Source organism: Adiantum capillus-veneris, chromosome 13, assembly GCF_014529385.1.
Source record: "Adiantum capillus-veneris isolate H3 chromosome 13, ASM1452938v2, whole genome shotgun sequence".
Taxonomy (NCBI): domain Eukaryota; kingdom Viridiplantae; phylum Streptophyta; class Polypodiopsida; order Polypodiales; family Pteridaceae; genus Adiantum; species Adiantum capillus-veneris.
Genome location: NC_140943.1, coordinates 126,696,090 through 126,715,805, shown reverse-complemented (window position 1 = coordinate 126,715,805; position 19,716 = coordinate 126,696,090). Strand labels below are relative to the sequence as shown.

The following is a 19,716-nucleotide window of genomic DNA, read 5'->3' as shown; positions in this document are numbered from 1 at the left end:
CATACTCCAAATGCTAGCAGGACAAAAATGAAAGCCTTGCTTCGGACATTGCCCTTGTAAGTATATACATGCCATGCATGATAAAAAGTCGCAAGGGTTAACTCTGGAGTGGTGTACTCAACACCACAATGGTGTATGCACTTAATGAGCCTTGCTCAATGATCAGAACAACAGGTTGAAGACCAAGTGAGCCGTGTTTGAGCATACATTTAACAGCTGCACACTGAGAATGAATCAAACAAGAAAAGTGCAACAAATCATCATACCTTGCCTTTGAAGGTCAACGACGAATATTATTTATGTCTTCATCATTGTAGCTTCTTGAACGCAGGAGCTACATCACCATTGATGCTTCGGAAACTAGAAAAAACCATAGAAATTCCTAGAAAACACGACCTTGCCGTTCATGATACTGACTTGCATGTCCTTACATGCCACAATGATGGCGATCGTGCTTACCCTTGTAAGTCGGATTAGCCACATGGCTAGTGCTTTACTCAAGCTGCTGCCAGTCTGCCTTCTAAAATTCTGCAACCCGAATGACCTTCCTTGTCCAACTGAGTATTGTAGATATCGTGTTGCTCGCCTTGCATGCTTCGACAAGTCGATGTCTTGTCAAAATTGCGGCTCGTGTGTCGAATCCATGGTAATGATATCCGAAGAACCAGAAAATTTGCTGAAGGGAGGCTCGTGGAATATGAAGCCCCTCCTCCTAACAGCTCGAAAATAGTTAGGCTTGGCTTTGCTATGGGTGAACGGCCTCTTCAACACCTAAGTCCTTGGCCCTTGGCCAAGTGTTAAGGTCAACCAAATTAAGCCAACGATGGTAGCGTCCGCCTGCGCAGGAAAAAAAACAGAGAAGACAGCGTGCCATGCCGACTTTGTCTACTGACGATGCTGCAACGGGATGTGTTCCCCATGAGGAGGCGCTCCCATTGAACCCAACCATGCAGGCTTTTTTGCAGATCGACACCCTGCCCTGTTGTGTGCAAGGGACAGTTCTCGCGATGGTTGGAGCCCCTATTCGGTGTAGCCCTTAGGGACCTTGCCCACACCATGGTAGCCTAGCTCCAAGCAGATCGAGAGAGAGAGACCCTTAAAGAGATAGATAGAGAAAGGGAACATGCAATAATACATGCAAGAAGCAAGCCCCTTCTTCTTCCCTCCTCCATGGCCTTTCCCTCCCCTAGCTCTGATACCAATGTGAGACCGCGGGGGACTGGACCATGCAACTCTCCACCCAACCGTGCCATATATAGACTCCTAGCCCCTAAATATAGCGCCCCTTGACCGCATGTCCATCCTGGCCCTTGGCCCTGCCCTTGGCCTGACATGTCCAACATTGTTAAGTACTCTCTTTTTTCTCCTTGTGTCAAATTAGTACTCATCATATTTTGAATCAACTCCTTCTTCACTGGCCACTCCTGTTTAGGCTGCAACAACTCTTCAAGTTGCTCTAAACGACTCAAAACATTTATATCTCGTGCTACTTACAATAATTCCCCAATTTCTCTCTTTTCCTCATCTAACAACAAGAATGACACTTCACCCTCATCACTGGAACTGGAAGCAGTGCTACTTTCTGATTTTTTAGAAGTGTCTTCACTGGTAATTGTGGATTCATCATTTTCACTCACATCTTCTAGTGCCAAAGGTTGCTTGGTAGTCATATCAAACATCCTCTTTTCACCCTTCTTGCCATACACACATATTTTTCCCTTGCCCCAATCTTGCATTGCACCAATAGCTCTCAACCAAGGTGGTCCCAAAATGAGAGGAAAAGCTCCCAAGTCAGCTGGCATAACATGAAAGTTTACTATAACCTTCACGTTAAAGACTTCAACTTCCAAATTCTTTATCAGCCCCAAATACTTCACTTTGGCATGGTTTGCTAGTCGAATCCTAAACCCAGATCTCCTGCATGTAATGAGACCCAATCTCTCAACACATGACTATGTGATCACACAAACATGAGCACCTCCATCAATATAGGCCTCTCCCATGCCAACACCTTAATGCCAAGCGTTCACCACTAGACAAATGTCGGGTAACTCTCCCACAGTCAACACTCTGACTTATGCATGCTTCAGTTCTTTCTCTGGATTCACTAATGACTTTCACTACCTTTTAAGTTTGGGCACCATATTCTTCAAGTGCCCAAAAGTACAATCTACTTTCCTCCCAATCAAGTCTTCCTTTAAACAATAAGCTGTTTGGGCTTCTCCCCAAGGTAAATCTGCTACTTCAAACTGTCTGCGAGGTGTTCTTTTCCTCTTAGCTTTTTCATTTTCACTCTCTTTATCTTTCCCTTTCTTTTTGCTGGGACTTGGGGCGGCATAGCCCTCCCTCTCTCTTTTGCCTACGGGCATCATATCTGCTTCTTTCTTTTCAACCCGCACAATACCCACATGACCACGAGAGGTTGAGGCCTAATTTTTGTGTTTAGTACCTTGATCTCCCCATATATCCAATGCATAATCATTAGCCCTGTTAGGAATCTACTGGGGAAGTGGAAACATATCACCTCCCATCCTTATTGTCTTTGAACAAGAAGTGCTGATATGACCAAGTTCATCATAATTATAACAGGTAGGGATGAACCTCCTTTGCGTCTCAAAAACACCTTGTCCATGACCCACATTAGCATTTGACTGACCTTCACATGCCTAGGCCATTCCTCTACCATGACCATGACCAAGACCACAACCACCTCCACCTCCACCTCCACCTCCAAGAACATTGAGCCGCAATTCCTGCATCAGATTGTCATATCTTTCATATTTTGATGTAACTGTTCAATGTTAGAAACCTTTTGAATAGGTTGGGCTCCAGCCTCTACCTAATTTTCCTAATTTTGGCCACCATTACCTTGCACATGGACCGCTTTCCCATACTCATTGAGTCTTTGAGTCTTCCATTCTTTCTCCCTAGCAATAGTGACTGCTTCCTCGAAGGTGGCGGGCCTTTTCAGCTCAACTTTGAACTTCAAAATTTCTTTTAAGTTTGCCACAAAAGGTCCTTCTTTAACATGGCTGGAGGGATTACATTTCCCAAAGCTCGGGTCCATTTATCCCATAAACGGGTGAACTGCATGACAAAATTATCAACACTTTGATTAACCTTTTGAGTGTACTTCAAAATTTCATGCCAAACTTCATCAGGTACTTCAATGGATCTGTATTGTGCTAGAAAATCTTGCTTCACATGATTGTAGTCCAAAACCATCCGTGGAGTTTGTGCCTGCACCAGCTCTTCATAATTTTGTAACCAAACTTTTGCCTCATCCTGTAGACTGTATTGCAGCACAACTGCAACAATATAGCTTGACTAGTATATTTTGCAGCAAGCAATTGACTTCCAATTTCTTAGTAAAACTCCGTGCATTCTCATTAGACAATCCATAAAGCTGTGGAAACTCGTACGCCATATTTGATTTCCACAAAAACAATTACATGTGACGTTGAAAGTTTAAGGGATCGATGGATCACTCCAATACCTAATCCACCTCACATTGGGTAACCCGGCCCCAAGTGCTTGGCTTCACAAAACCTCACAACCCTCCAAAGGGTGCAATCCAATTACACGACCGCCTCAAGTGTTGTTCACAATTTGCACATATATAGGCAGTTGTCCATAAGGACCCACATCCCCTTTACATTCTCTGCATGTTTGCAGAATAGTCATATTTCACAAGAATTGGAGCATAGGAGCACTTTCTCCTCAGTGGGGAAACCAAAAAAAAGTTAGAGTGCAAATGACAAGAAAAATATGTGCCTCTATAGACTTGCACGAATCACACCGTCGGAAGGAAGAACTATTACTCCGTCGAAAACACCTGTGATAAACACTTGTAGAGATTTATGAAAAACCCTTCAAGAATGAAATAATACACCCAAAATTAGAAGAAACCAAGGATATCATGACAAAGCTCGTCTCGTGGAGATGTCCATAGAGTATCCATAGGCAACAAACAGATGAAAGATGAAAGAGTTATGGCCGCTTGAAATAGGAGGTGTACTCTTTCTTGCTAAAAAATGAGGTCTCTTGAATGTGTGCAAGTGTTGTAGTTATTAAAATGGGGGTCTTTCTTATCCTTTATCCCCAAAAATTTCCTCTCTTTTCTCAGCCGACAAGGCTCTCTTTGTAGGCCTCTTTTAATTGGTTCATTTTTTGACCTTTTTGGGTAGAAAATGAGGTGTCAATGACCTTTTGACCAAGGGAATGGGGTGGGGGCAAGTGTCCAATGGATCACAATGTTACAAGACACTTGGACAGGTAGTGTGGACAGCTGGAAAATGCCCCTCTCTCCCCAAGAGCCCATCAAGCCAAGCTCTCCACAAGGTGATACAACTAATGGGGGTTCCCCCTTTGCCCTATATACCCCACATTCTCCCCTTTTTTCTTCCCATGTGGGATAATTTCCATGGCACTTCCTCCCCAATCTTCCCAACTCCCCCATGCCCAATTAATTTCCAGCTTCTCCCCCAAGCACGAGAACTTCTCAAACAACCTTCCCAAAAGCATAACTTGCCGCTTCGATCACTGAACGATGGATTGTAACACACGGCTCGAAGCCCATCATCTCCGCTACTTCTAGAAATCTTAAATCTTAGCATTTCCAATTCCAATCATCAAGTTGGACCAGTTTCCTTTGTCGCATGCACCTGCAATCACTTTCTAAGTTGAGACTGTCCACTTTGGATGCTCATAACTCAAGATGTACAAGTCCAATTCACGAGCTATAAAGCAAGAATATAATATTTATTAAAAAAAATGTCTTGCAAACTCAAACAACTCAAACATCAGCATCCAATCTTGGAAAAACCATAGCTTTGTACATGAATTTTTACAGGGTCATTTTCAAGACTTGTAGGGCTATGTACACATATATACATGAGGCTAGTGGGCAAGCTTTTTGGCATGATCTAATGACTTTATGCTCATCCAAAAAATGCCTGACAATTTCTTCTTGCAACCGGATATGGCTATGACTATTCTCGTCAATCAATGGTTTTCCTTCTGTTCGACGTTCTGTTCCTCCTTTTCAAGGCCAAGGATTTCTTGGTTAGAAAGAGAAGATTCTATTAATTATTGAAGACGATGAACCTTTTGATATTGTTCTTGGAAATCATGTATGTCCGTCTCAGTCTATTGATCCTGATCATGATAACATTCTTGTCATTGAAGGACCTATAGTTGAAGAGTGGCATCTTGCGTAACAAATTGTTAGCAACATGATAGGTGGTCATCGTGATAATATTTTCTCTCGTCTCAAATTTCCTAACAAACACTGTACTTATTGCAATAGAAATGGACATAGTGAAGATGTATGTTGGGCACATCAATATGATGAAGAACACAATTTTACCACTAAACAACCACATTTATCTATATATTCTTCTTCTTCTTGTGAATATTGTGGATGATCGGATTACCCCACTCACATGTGCTATATGTGTTGATTCGACACAAATCGTGATAGATCATATGCTATTGAACATCAAAACAATATTGTACTAGAAACAAGATACATCTTATGTTCAATTACTCTTGTTAGAATACTTCATGTACGTAATGGTTCACTTTTTATTATCAATTTTGGTGCTATAGAAAATATGATATAGCAATCTAACTAGCTCCATAACTATCATCCACTACCAGTTCAACGTGATGTTTATCTTACTGATGATACAACTTGTCAAGTAAAGGGTATTGGAAATTATGTCGTGGTACCTTATCTTCTTTCACTCGATTTTTGCAAGGGGTATTGCATGTTCCACATCTTCAATGTAATCTTCTTTCGATTGCTAGACTAATTGATCTTGGTCTCCTTGTTGGATTTGATCATACCAAATGCCACATGAGAAAGATGGACAAACTATAGTGACTGCTTCTTGAAATAGTAATCTATTTGAACTCTCTCTCAATGATGTTGTAGCAAATGTTGTCACTGCTCCAGGTGATCATGATTGAAAAGTATAGCAATCTGTTTCAACACTCTCTCAATGTTATTCTAGCAAATGTTGTCACTGATCCAGGTGATCAATGATTGCAAAGTATCGCATCGTTGCTTTGTTCATACTGATTTCTCAAAGCTCCTTCATCTTTATCATCGTGTGATCTTGTTTGTGGCATGGATCTTAAAGCTCATCCCCTGATGGGAGTTTGTGAGTTTTGTGCTTTTGAAAAATATAATTGTAAACCCTTTCATCTCTCAAATACAACTCATTCTCATGATATATTGGATCTTGTTCATACTAATATATGTGGACCTCTATCTTCTTCAAGATCACAACATCGTTACTTCATTACGTTTATTGATGATTACTCACGGTATATAACTGTTTTTTTGCTTAGACAAAAATCTAAGGCTGCAAAAAACTTTAAACTCATCATCCCCTCAAGAAGCTTCACGGTGACAATGGAGGAGAATATGTTTCTCAAGAGTTTGTGAGTTACTGTGTTGACAATGGCATTCATCATAAACACACTATTTCATATTCACCTCAATAGAACGGCGTTGCTGAACGAAAGAATCTCACTATTCTCAATGATGTAAGATGTATGCTGATTCATTTTAGGTTATCACGTGTTTTTTGTATTGAAGCTACTTTGACAACATTATTTATTCAGAATCATCTTCCAACTACTGCACCTTCTAGTAAGATACCCATCACAACATGGACAGGTGACATTCCTTCTATATTTCATTTTGAACCTTTGGATGTATTGCTTATATTCATAGTCCCAAAGAAACACGAACAAAGCTTGATGTTGTTGGTCTTAAAGTTATTTGTTTTGGATATTATGATACTTTCAAAGGTTATAAATTCTATGACCCTTCCTCCAAGAAAGTAATTGTGAATCATGATGCTACTTTTAACGAAAAACTTATGAGAGGTTCCTGGTCCATGGATGATGCTGATGATACTAAATTGCTGAAGTTAGGCTTTTTCATTTCTTTCAGATGATGAAACTCTTCCTATAGAGAAGCTTTCCTCTTCACAGTCATTGTTTGTTGCTAATTATCTTGGGCAACATCTTGCGCGTCCTTCTCTTAAACATTGATGTGCAACAAAGCATGTACATTGAAATACTTAAAATACACTACAGATTTTGATTTGGTATATCGATGAGAAATAACACCAGACTCTATGCAATCTCTCTCTCTCTCTCTTGGGTTACACAAATACAAATTGGGCGAGCTCACATTTATCTATATGATCTACTAGTGGAAATTACTTCTTCATAAATGGTTGTCTTGTTTATTGAACCAGGAAGAAACAATGTTGTGTTGCAGTTTCTACGACTGAGTCTAAATATTTTGTCACATCACTTGCAGCTTGTGAGCTGATCTAGCTTCGCTAAATGTTGGTTGATATTGGTCATTCTCCTCTTTCTAGCACACCCTTGCAATGTGATAACCAAAGTACTATTAGTCTTACAAAAGATTATGTTCAATATAATCTTTTGTGTATGGTATGAAGTATGCAAAGGCACTATCATGATTGAAAACTGTTCAAGTGACTAGATGATTATAGACATTCTTACCAAAGGTCTCAACGAGTCATGCTTCATCATCTTGTGCTCGGAGCTTGTAGTTGCTTTGGCCTCACTCTTTCTAGATTAGCCTCTCTGTTATTATGGTAGCTTTGTAGATATGATATTGTAATCATATAGATAGCATGCACACTGTGACCTCTAGGTCACTTGCATATTTGTACACAGATACACAATGCACTTTCACATCAATATCGCTAGTTCATATTTTCACATTTTTATAGGGGCTTGGGTTTTTCCCTTGAACTCCCCAAGGGTTTTTTTCATCCAAAGCTAGAGACCTCTGTTTGAGTGGAAGTAGTGGAGCTATATATGGCTCATTCTACTCAACTTGGTCTCACCTATATATATGTATCTTATCCTCAATATGAACTAGTCTTTGGAAGCATACATGGTGTCTCTCTCTCTCTCTCTCTCTCTCTCTCTCTCTCTCTCTCTCTCTCTCTTTCAACATCCCAACCTTACTATTCTTACACATGAACAAACTCAAACTCCAATTGTTGAAAACAAAATTTGACTTCACAATTGCGGTCCAAAGGACCTTTGGACTACATAGAATCCATAATGGCATGATATCCCATATAAAATGTCTAAATACTACATAGAAATTCTTACTCTCAAGCACTTCTTTTGTTGTAGCTCCTCCTTGTCACTCCACAACTTATGAGCCACACCCAGATTTTGATAACATGTAAAGATATAGAGAAGAGGAGAGCTTGAGCTTGAGCAAGGACACATGGACAAAACAAAGAGAACACACCATGGAGATAGAGGCATAAAGTTTCTTCTTCTTGTTCACTACTCAAAACAAGTCTACAAAACCTACGTGGGAATTGCAACATCTATGTACGACAACCAATGTCATATTGCTCAAGAGTGAACTTATTTGATAAGTGGTCATCATTCTCGATAGATAAACCAAGTCAGTGAATTGCAAATGTAGTAAAACTAGCAATGATCCTCCTATCCGCTACCTTTTGGAAATGATAAATGCAAGCAAAGAGACATCCATGAGTACCATATTTTGAGCTTGATATCTCAAAAAAATAAAATCGAAGAGACTTTAGGAATAACTAATCTATGGTTGATTCAAATGAATTGGATATTAAAGGGACTTTCATCACAATAATAGAAATTTCCACCATGAAAATGGAGTTACACAATACATACAATTCAATGTGGGATGAGTTATTAGTAATAGATGATTTAGATGTTGAAGGGTCTTTCATCACGTTAGTGGAACTTTCCACTCTGAACATGACTTGATAATCACCCACAATCTTGTATGAGATGGTATTAAAATGGACTTGTTAATTACCCACAACTTACTATGAAATGGTATTAAACATACATTGCATCAATTTCTGTGGGTAACCTTGGGAGGCTTTTTCCACCACAAGATGCACAATGACACTCCAAGCATCTCGTGTACATATTTCATTTCTCGAGATCTTTGCAAAACCATGGCTAGAAATTTCCATTCCTATTGATCTGTGGTACCTTTTCAATTCTGTAGTTTTGCAAGGTTCAGACAACCAATACCTTCTAGAAGAGCTCTTTGGGCTCCTACAACACAAAATTTAGATATATTGCTATCCTTTAATCAAAGCATACCACATTCAATCATAATTCACAAGTACACCCACATTTGGATTACTTATCAAATCATAGTTGTTACGTAACAACATTTTACCAAATGCTGGCACAACATTTTTCCATTTGGAAAATTTCAAAAAATGATCATAAGCTTCTAGTAGCATCTGATGGGAGCATATTTGTTAGTTTATTTATTCCAATAAAAATTATAACATATAGAAAACAATTAGAACCTATGATAGATTCGTAATCGTATCATCGTTTGATGTTAATTTGTGAATGTTTGGTGATTCGTAAAGACACTATAATGGTTACGTGCGACTTCAATTGAATTGTTCAATGCGACATGCATAAACGTGGCACACTAGTTCACCTTGACCGTTAGGTTATGAGTCCTAGTGCTCCAATAACTTGAAAAGCCCACATGTGAAAAATTTTAGAGGTAAATTCACTATATTTGAAGGTTTTTACACTAATTTTTCTTAAATTTTGTTGGTTTTTTCACCTTCAAATTTAAATTTGGAGGTAAATATCAAAAGTTGTAGGTGTGGTAACAATTTGAGCACTGGTCCGAGTTCCGGCCGAGTTCTGGCACACGGTCGTATGAAGTTGCACATGCAAGCTTCCGTGTTCCAACCAAAAGCCAATCTTTTGAGTATCGAAAGTCTACCTTGCACAGTGATAAATTCATGGGAGGACATCCTAAATAAATCCTACAAAGGCTTGAAGATTTTCTGCTCCATTGCAAAACATGTTGGTGAGCTTTTTGCAAAAGTACTCGAAATAGCATTCTTTTTAAGACTTGTAAAACCTTGCACAAGAAAAATTTAAGAGGTAATCGACTATATTTGCATTTCTTGAAGTATAAAGATATATACTGATGTATAAATCGACTTAACGGGATTACATATGGGATTACCCTAAACCTAGGTTTTTTTATAGCATTGGTGCCGAACACTGCTGATGAGCCCGCCTGCCCTGCGAGGTCGAAACATGGATGGGGGTTAAGCTATTGCCCTATGATAATCTATACATTTAGAGGTAGAGATAAAAAAGTGGAGTTTCCAACATTACATTGTATGGAAAGCTTATAGTATGCGGTGAAATTGCTCGCTTATTTTTAGCCGCACTTATATCTGCAAGTTGAATCTATGCTCACTTGCAATCATATTATATCACATTGTTGAGTTTGATGATGAGCTAGTAAAATTCTTGCACATCCTAGTTTAGAGATAAGCACTCATTGCATCCCATCTTTGGTATGTGATTGCGTATTCAACAAAGGCACTAAGAAGGACCGTGTTTCCTCCTGTCGGAAAGATCGATAAGTTGGGCAACCTAGGCACCAAAGTGACTACAATGCTACTCTCTTGTGTCAAATTGAGGTCTACCAATCTCTCACTTATGTCAAGCCTCATGTGTTGTTCCCTACTAATTGGGCATCATCCCCCACAAATGTGAAATGTGTGTAACTTATCCGAGTCACAAACTCTTTACACTCGCTATTGGTAGTTGCATTCGCTGATGGAAAATTGAGGTACACATCTAGCCTCATCATTGTGTCATTATAGAGCATTGTCAGCACCAAATGGTCATGCAACGATGGCGATGCCTTGCTCACCTCTGGATCCCTCTCCACAATGAACGAGCACGGAGTCGACTCGATCGATTCCCCTACTACACAGACCGTGTCGTCGGCCCCCAACGTTGCCGGCGCAAAGCTCCTCTTCTCCGGAACTGCTCCCATCCATGGCGTCTCCACCTCTTCATACACATAGCCAAGCAACGTGGTGTTGCTAGCATCACCTGCCCTCACTCTTACGAGCTCGCCATCTTCGTTGTAGAAGAGAAATTCTGCGTTTTTGTAATCTTCTTCGTCGAAGTCCTCATGGTCAGGGAGGGCTTTCCAAAGCTCCCAGAAACGGTCGATTTCGGCATGGTGCGAGTAGAAGACGGGGTCGAGGCCGGAGGCGAAGAGGGCGCCCATGTGCTTCCAGCCGATGGCTGATTTGTTGCCGACCCAGCTATGGATGGTGTTGTGGGGCTGCCACTCTACGGTGCCGAAGCCAAAGCCTTCCATGGGGGAGTCGCCCCGCCGGAAGGGCCATCCAAAGAAGGCGGCACGTTCGCGGGCATCCCGGACTAGGGCGCGATACATGGTGTTGTCATTTTCCTGCAGTTGGACAGGACGAGGCCGGAGATCGGTGTCGACGCCGAAGTCGAGGGCAACCGTGGCCGGGAATTCATGTGTGGAGTCGCGCAGTGCGCCGACCGACAGCACCGGATGGGCGGCGGAAGAGCTGATGGAGAATAGCCAGGGGATTGAGGCTCCATCCGGATGGTCGTAGTTCCAGAAGGGCAGCGCGAAGTCAAGGTCGTCGCCCAGTAGCCTGGCCAGAATCCGCTCGTGGAAGTAGATGTACCAGCGGTGGAAGGGGAAGAAGAGCCAGGTGTTGTGCACCTGGAAGGGCTGTGTCGAGTTCATTTGCCTGTAGACATTGTTGCAGTAGGCGCAGTGGATGTTGGCCTGCTGGCTGAAGGAGCGAGGGTCTTCTGGCGGCAGGGCCTTCATGAGTGTGTAGGCGCGGGCCAGCTTGGCCGCATATGCATCGTCAGCAGCGTGAGCCGGGCGGCGCACTCTCAGCGGGGAGCCGCCCACCGGCCGGAAGAGGCGCGGCTCGTAGTCAGCCGGCGGGGCGCAGCAGTCATAGGGCTCCTGCCCGCTGGGGAAATGCTGCAGAAGGTGGCAGCTGCTCATGTTGGGAGCAACCACAGCAGAAAAAGAAGAAGAAGAAGAAGAGCTGCTGCAGCCCCCACCTGCGATCATTCCACTGAAAAGCAAAAGTGCTATTCTACTGAAAAGCAAAGGCGATAAGAAATCCTGCTCCTGCCTTATAATTAGAAGCTTGCGCTTGCCTAAAAGCAGCGGCTGGCCTCCTGCTTCTGCCATCTTAGTTTTGTGCCCTCGACTCTGCCGCGCATATCCTCCAGGCTCCTATATGTACACACATAAAAAGCACCACTCCTAGTCTTGTCCGACAGTGGCTGCAGTAGCCTGATTTTGCCATTCGCGTGATAGATATTGTCCAACGTGATACGCAGGTTAGCCCTCCCGAGTCCCGTGTTCTTCGAAGACTATTAATTAAACATAAAGGTGAACCGTGAAGCCCAGAACTTTCTGGGACCAAAGAACAGAACTTTCTGGACCAACTTTTTCTCTCTCTCTCTCTCTCTCTCTCTCTCTCTCTCTCTCTTTTTGACCAAGAAGACTACTAGGAAGTGGTAGAGAACAGGGCTAGAAAAATACATTTTTCCTTACCGACCAATGTAAGGGGAAACTTGAAATTCTCTCAGTTTTTAGGTCAAAATTTGAAGCTTTTATCGGTAATTACACTAAAATTTGTGTAAATTTGCCGGTTTTCTTATAGGCAACCTCAAAATCTAACCGGAATTTTATAATTTTAGCCGTTTAAAATACTGTAGATCCCGGTTTTTTTCTAACACTGGTAGAGAAAAACGTGCAATTCTTTCACCACCATCAAATGGTCACCCTCACATTAACTTTTCTAGGTGACATTTCAAATTTTTTCATGCCTTACTATATTCATTTGAATATTTCATTATAAAATGAACAGAGAGCATGTGTGTGTACACGTGCATCTCTCTCTCTCTCTCTCTCTCCCCATTAAGTGTTCTATATTCATTTGAATATTTCATTATGAAAATGAGCATGTGTATGTACACGTGCATCTCTCTCTCTCTCTCTCTCTCTCTCTCTCTCTCTCTCTCCCCTTTAAAGTGTTCGAGAAATATCATTTTTTTAGACATATAAAACTCTTTTTCTTGAATTTACTAAGAGGATTTTTTTAAAAAAATTGACTTCGAAATTAACAAGTGGATTTGTTGATCTGCCAACTTAAATTTATCTTTCAACATAGTGAAAGGACATGAGTGGAGATTTATTTTTCGCGTTTTTATATTATTTTTCTCTATTATGGGGCAAAAATTCTCCTCTTCCCCTTGCAATTCTTTTTTTTTTTGTCAGAAAAGCGCGAGGTGAATTATATTAAGAAAACAAAAAAGACCTTGGGACAGGGTTAGTGTAAGGTCTGCAAAGAGTTAAATGTACAATCTAAGTTGAACACTATGGAGGCAATGATTTGGAGGCAAGAATCACTCACACTTGATGAAGACGAGTTGCTTGATATCCTCCGTGAGTGGAAGGTCCCTAGATTGGGATTATCTTTGTAAGCCTTACAATTCTTTCACCATCAAATGGTCACCCTCACATTAACTTTTCTAGACTTTTCTAAGTGACATTTCAACCCATTTCATGCCTTACTAAATTCATTTGAATATTTTCATTATGAAAATGAGCATGTGTGTGTACACGTGCATCTCTCTCTCTCTCTCTCTCTCTCTCTCTCAAATCTCTCTCCATTAAAGTGTTCGATAAATATTATTTTTTTAGACATGTAAAACTCCTTTTCTTGAATTTACTAAGAGGAATTTTTAAAAAACTAGATTTATTTTTTGGGTTTTTATATTATTTTTCTCTATTTTGGGGCAAAAATTCTCCTTTTCCCCACTCTCAATTGACATTTTTGAAATTGAAAACCGCACAATATTAAGCTGAGACACATTTTCATGAACACAAGGTCCATTAACATGTCAAACGTGTTCTAATAATCATTTATTAGAGGAAAAAATGATGCCTTCTTGAGGCCATCGTTAAGTCTTCACCTTGTTTTTTTAAGGGAAAATTCCCAAAATACCTCTCTAATTTGTGGAAATTCCCAAAATACCCCTGAAATTTCAAAAATTCCCAAAATATATTTTGGTTGGATTATTCAAGATTTTCTAATCTTCATTCCTTTTTGACAATTGCGATTCGTTTTTGAGTGCTTAGCATGTAATTCGTCACGAATTATCTCGCAAAAAAGGAAATAATGTCTAAAAATAATGAAGCAATTTATCTCCGAAGCCTACATAATCAACTCAAATTCTACTTTTAGCATCTTGTATTGATAGACAACGAGTCTTCTTATATGTAAAGCTACAGATTTTTATATCTTTGGAGAAATTTCATCTCACAACCAGGGGTATTTTGGGAATTTGGAAAATTTGAAGGGTATTTTGAGAATTTATGACAAAATATTGGAGGTACTTTGGGAATTTTTGAAATTTTAGGGGTATTTTGAGAATTTCCACAAATTAGAGGGATATTTATGTAATTTTCCCTTCTTTTTACTAGTACGGCAGGCCGCCTTCAGCGGCCTCTCTCTCTTTCTATCTCCCTCTTTATCGCGTGTCCAAGAGCCGCTTGGTTTTGGAATGTAGTCTTCATCTCGCACCTTGCGACACGGGTAAAGGGGACTCCCTTCCGCTATATTATGTTAAGTAGATTCTAGGCCGTCAGAGTTTTTTTGTATTTTTGGTCTGCTAAAGAAACCCTAGTGTTGGGTCAGCTTAGCTGTTCTCTAACTGATGGCGTCGACGTGGACGGCCATTATTCTTTTAGGACTTTGGGAGAAGCACTACAGGTAAACTCGTGAGGCCTGAGCTGATAGTCGACGGCTCAAGGCAAAATTTGCATGGCTGCACCTTGAAGGATGCGGAAGTCAAGTCGGCCTACAATAGCACGTGCGAGCTTGACGTCTCCTTGTGTGTTGCATCACTTTACGTTTTGTGCAAGCACTTCATGAAATACACCTTATCTTCCCCATATCCGATCATGCAAATTTCAAGTATACAAAGCTTCTTTCCCTTTCAAACTTTCTTTCCTTGATTTTGTGAAGAGGAAATATTTAATAAAATTTAGCTTTTCTTTGGGCTATTCAAACCACTTTTGTCGATTTCTCGACAGAATTTCTTCTTTTGTCCATGCCCCAATATTCGAGAAAAATGTGCCTCAGCTTATTATTGTGCCGTTTTCAATCTCAAAAAATGCCAATTGAGGCCAAGGGGAAAGGGAAAAATTGCGCTCCAAAATAGAAAAAAAAAGTGTAAAAGCCCAAAAATTAACTTGATTTTCTAAAATTTCCTCTTGGTAAATCCAAGGGAGGGAATTTTGTATGTTTGGAAAAGTGCTTTTTCCCAAACATTGTCGTGCCCTAAACCGGCATTTTTTGAAATTGGAACTGACACGCTATTAAGATTGGAAAACTTTCGCTTCAAAATAGAGAAAGATAGTGTAAAAACCCAAAACAATAACTTGCTTTTTTAAAAGTTCCTCTTTGCAAGTGCGAGAAAAGGAATTTTGTATGTTTGGAAAACAACTTTTTTCCAAACACTGTCGTGACCTCAACCGGCATTTTCGAGATTGAAACCGGCACGCTATTAAGATGAGGCACAATTCCCCACGAGCGTTGGGTTTTGGAAATCCTTCTTCTCTAAGTGCTCGAAAAAATCATCTCCTGGAGCATGCAAACTTCTTCTCCCTAAGTTTGTCTAGAGGAAATTTTAGGCTCGTCCTTTTGCTGTTTCGGTGGTGTTCAACGCATGAGCATGGTGGGAACCCTAAACCACCAACACAAACTCTTGGATCTAACTCAACTTGGCACCTCAAATTGCACAGTCTATGTACAAGAAGTGTCATAATAATCAATATCTAATTCTCCTAAATGATTTTCTCATGTTAAACTGATCATTTAATATGGGGAAGTGCTAAGGGAGAAAAAGCTAGAATATTGGTTAAGCTAGCAGACCGGCCACAGTAGGGATCCAAAGGAGGGAAAATAGGGATCCAGAGGGGGGGCCATATGCAAAAGAGCCATGTGAAACAATGGGCTAAAAAGACCCTAAGGTTCAGCCCATTAAGACTACCAAAATGCTAAGGTTCCAAAATTCGAAGGTTATGTCCAAAGGTCAACCTTAAGGAATTGGATGCTTTGTGTGTGACCAAAAAAGTATTGCATATCCCTACATAGGAGGGGGCGAGCCTAGCAAGTAGGGGATGAGAGAGAAAGCCACACACACACACACACACAAGCCCCCTTTACACAAAGGGAATGAAGGACACATGTCAGATGCCTAAGCTAGTTGCTCCTGAAGTGTGCTCAATTCCTATTGGATGACCCTTGAAGTGGACCAATGAGAATTAAGCTAGAGTAAATTTAGCCTAATTAATTTTAAAAAACTTAATAAAAAGAACCAATGAAAATTAAGTCTCTTGGATGATTATTGGACAGTGCGTGAAGGGGTCCAATAGGAATTGAGCAGCCCAATGGGCTACTTAATTCCTATTGGTCAGAATGGGGAAAGGTCCAATGGGGATTTAATTCATTTAAATCAATTAAGTTTAATTGATTAAGCTCTCACAAAAGGGGAAAGGGGGACACATGTCAGAAGGCTATCACTTATGCTGCTTAATAGCCATTGGCTTGACTTGGGGAGGTCCAATGGGGGAAAAGCAAGAGCAAATAGCAAGAGGGCTCACCCAAGAGAGAGAGGGGGCTGATTTTTGCAAGGCATTATCACACACACACACACACTCACACAATCTCATGTGTGAAGAAAGAGAAGACTATCTCTTCCCAAGCTTTAATGGAGAGCTCATCACCTACTCCAAGCTTGTGAGATAGAATCCTACATCGACACACTCTTGGCATGTGGATGCAAATCCAACCAAGAGCCAAGCTTCAATGCTTGCTCATCTCCTCTATCATGCTAATTACTAAGCTAAGCTATGCTAATATGAGTGATTATGTGAGGAGATGTACATCTTTCTCTGTTAACCCTCACGGCACATGGACACCCTATGATCTATAAATGTTGTATTGTTTAGAGTCAGGTATCGGGCTTGTCGGACCAATAGGAAAAGGGTAAGAGTGATCGCCGATGACAGGCGCACTCTAACTGGGACATTCAAGGGATTAGTTGGCTAAGCATGGGCGCCCAAGTGTGAATGGGGTGAGCTCATATAAAAGCCAACTAAACCTAATTTTTACTCATTCTCTCATTGTGCAATAGAAGCTGCTCTTGCTCCATCTCCACCTTCTCCTTCACCATCTCCTTGTGTGTGTGTGTGTGTGTGTGTGTGTGTGTGTGAGAGAGAGAGAGAGAGAGAGAGAGAGAGAGAGAGAGAGAGAGAGAGAGAGAGAGAGAGAGAGAGAGAGAGAGAGAGAGAGAGAGTGAGAGTGTGTGTGCGATCGAGCGTTGCGGCGGCACGACGGCGGCGAGGCGGTTGAGCGCGGCGTAGCGGCGTCTCCCTCTTCTTCGCGGCGAGGAATCCTCTACGGCAGGAGCATAAGGTGGTGAGTGACACACCATTGCCCTCCTCGAGCTTACTAGTTAAACTAGTTGTGTGCTTGGAGCCGTCTGCGGCTCGCACACAGTGCTAGGCAAGTCCCTTGCTTTGACAGTGCGGCAAGGAGCGCACATTTTTGGCGCCGCTGCCGGGGAATAGCCTTGCACTAAGCCCAAGAGGCACTTTGTGCTTCTTGTATGAGTGGTTTGCAGTAGGAAAGAAGAGGGAGAGGAAGGCGTATTTTTTCTGCAAGTTGTTAATTCTGTTTTTCTGTTGCGCACAGTTTGCATTTTCTGTGTTTTCTGCTGCGTACATTTAGTATTAGTTAGACAGTTAGCAAAATTCTGTTTTTCTGTTTACACACAGTTAGCATTTCTTGTTTTTTTTTGCATTTTTTGTGTTTTCACTGCACAGTTCTGTCAAGTTTCAATTTCTGCATTTTCTGTGTTTTCTGGTTTGTGCACAGTTAGGCGCACAGTTAGTTAATTAAGTAGGTTAGTAATTAGGTGAACCACTGATTAGCAGGTCAGTAGGTAGGTGGGACAGTAAATAGGTAGGTGAGGTCAACGCGTACCAAATAATATCTCAAAAAAAAAAAATGTTTTCAAAAAAAAAAAAAATTCGTGAAAAAAAAAAAATCCGACAAATAAAAACGCGAGTGAGTGGGAGGTTAAATTTTTGAAAATAAAAAACGTGAGTTATAAAAACGTACGGGTTGGTCTGTATAAAAGATAGATCGGGATCATTTCCCCAAGCCCAAGCCCAGGCCCAGGCCTTAGTCCTCAATCTTATGATATACTAGACTCACTCTTATATATATACCCTACTCCCTCAAGAGAGAATGAGAGCATGTGGGACAAGTCCTCCACTCTCCTCCCTTCTCTTCCCACTTGGACCCTTAGACCTTCTAGTTTGGGCCTAGTTCCCTACTGGAAATTGACAGTTTTAGGGATTCCGAGGGCATAGAGTGACCAAACGGAGGGCTGTAAAGCACGGCACGACCCTCTGACCGATACGCTCGTTTCAAACTATCACACGGCCCATTCCATGACACGCTCTAAAAAATCTAGCAAAAAAACAAACAAAAAACACGTTAAAAACTAGTCACAAGGCCTCCTAGAGCAGCTTTTTGACACCTTAGGGTATCTAAAGCACATGCACTTACGCTCTGGGCGGGTGCTAGAACGCGAGCATATTGAGGGTGCCTCTGTTCATACGGACACCCATTACCCATCCATGATAGGCTCTAGACCCTCAGCGGGGACACAAGGTAGCACCACCCAAGACCCTAAAATAACCGCTAGTGATTCCTCCTCCGACTCAGAAATCATGGAAGCATACCCACCCAAAACACTGAGAGAGAAGGCTATGCACCTCCCGAAGCTCCACAGCCTAGTACTAGTATGTTTAGCCGTTTCATGGAAACATTAGGTAGAGCTACTCGCTCGGAACCTGATGCAAATGAAGCACACGAAGGGGGTGGGGAAGTGGACTCTCCTTTCACATCGCACGTGGACCCCACACCCCCAAAGAGTGTCCATGTGGATATCCTGCCAAATTCTTACCAAGAAGGCCCTGTTGAGCTGCCTCCTTCAGAAGTTCCCTCTAGAGTACCGTTGGTGACAAGTAAAACCACGGGGAGCAACATTGCTTCTACCTCACAAGAAACCGTTAACACGTCGACTCTAGAAGGATTGTTCATTAATGATCATTGGACATACGACCTCCACACTGAGGTGTTGACGGATCTACACTCTGGCCACGCCTACCATGTAGGATGAATAGAGATTGTACAATCCACCTCTAGTGCCATGAGCATCGAAGATCAACAGAAAATGATCTGTAATGTTATCCATGGCATTATTCAATCAGAAAGGCAAAACCGAGGGGTAAATATACTCTCAACTGGCCCCATGAGATTTCTGGATACGAGCAAGGCTCAACAGCCTACTCTATCACAAATGGAGACTCCTCTAATGATCCCCATGGACCCATCTTACGTCATTTCACCTGGGGTCTCTATGCAATCTGAGCCTCCGAGAGACAACTTTAGCTTCCCTAACTTGGCTCAACCCTCTATTAAGGAAAACCCAGTGCTCACTCTCGGGATAAGCCTGACAGAGAATGTACCGATGACATATACGGTTAGCGCAGTGCCACTACCTAGTGTCGTAGTACCTAATATGGGGCCTCGATCGTATGTGCCTCTAGCCCCTTATGCACACATGGCCCCCACACCTCCAATTGTACCACTTGTTCATGCTCCTCGAGTGCCGCTCCCTAGCCCTTATCCGAGTGGACCTATGCCCGGT

The 19,716-nt window shown here is 41.6% G+C and overlaps 1 pseudogene; it reads right to left on the bottom strand.

Annotated features, from left to right (window-relative positions):
* Window positions 1-9,998: 9,998 nt before the first annotated feature.
* LOC147444836 (polyphenol oxidase I, chloroplastic-like) lies at window positions 9,999-12,605 on the bottom strand (annotated as a pseudogene).
* Between the last annotated feature and the right edge of the window lie 7,111 nt (window positions 12,606-19,716).